The sequence below is a fragment of the Triturus cristatus genome, chromosome 1_1 (genome assembly GCF_964204655.1).
Source record: "Triturus cristatus chromosome 1_1, aTriCri1.1, whole genome shotgun sequence".
NCBI lineage: Eukaryota > Metazoa > Chordata > Amphibia > Caudata > Salamandridae > Triturus > Triturus cristatus.
In genome coordinates this window covers 1,107,052,532-1,107,052,967 of record NC_140579.1, presented here as the reverse complement: position 1 = coordinate 1,107,052,967, position 436 = coordinate 1,107,052,532, and positions in this window count along the sequence as shown.

The following is a 436-nucleotide window of genomic DNA, read 5'->3' as shown; positions in this document are numbered from 1 at the left end:
GATGGGCCAAACCCGGACGACACTTCCCCGGGGCGTGCGGTGCTCCCTCCTCCAGCCCGCGGCGAGGCAAAGTGCCCGGGACGGGCTCCATGGGTCCCCCGGGTGTCCGGGCCCCGGGAGCTCCGCTGGGCCTCCATGCCTGAGGCCCAGCGTGGGGGTCTTCGAATCCCCAACCCGAGCCCTGCAGCCCCAAAGCCCTGCAGCCCTGCAGCCCTGGAGCCCTGGAGCCCTTCAGCCCGGAGCCCTGGAGCCCTACAGCCCTGCAGCCCTGGAGCCCTTCAGCCCGGAGCCCTGGAGCCCTACAGCCCCAAGCCCTGCAGCCCCGGAGCCCCGGAGCCCCGGAGCCCTGCAGCCCTGGAGCACTGCAGGCCCAGAGCCCTGCAGGCCCAGAGCCCTGCAGCCCCGGAGCCCTGCAGCCCCGGAGCCCTGCAGCCCC